We start from the raw sequence: 298 nt of genomic DNA on the forward strand, positions 1-298 counted from the left end.
TGAGTAGTTTGTAAGATTTGAGGCTTTCACGGCGGTGACTATGAAGAAAGCAGTCTTCTGGGATTTGGCACCGTGTATATGTGATGTTAACCGACGTTTCGGAGGAACGTATCGCCTCCATCTTCAGGGTAGAAAAGAAAATATAAGAACTGCAATATAAATCTGCAAGCGAAGAGACCGTGAGAACCGGTAGAAGCAGACTGTGTTCGAAATATACACAGCTATGTTTGAGCAGAGAATGAAGGGGTGAAGGCCAAGTATACAAGTGAAAACAGTAGCGTGGGGGGGGGGGGGGGGA

This window comes from Cryptotermes secundus, unplaced genomic scaffold (genome assembly GCF_002891405.2).
Source record: "Cryptotermes secundus unplaced genomic scaffold, Csec_1.0 scaffold3022, whole genome shotgun sequence".
In the NCBI taxonomy this organism is placed as follows: Eukaryota; Metazoa; Arthropoda; class Insecta; order Blattodea; family Kalotermitidae; genus Cryptotermes; species Cryptotermes secundus.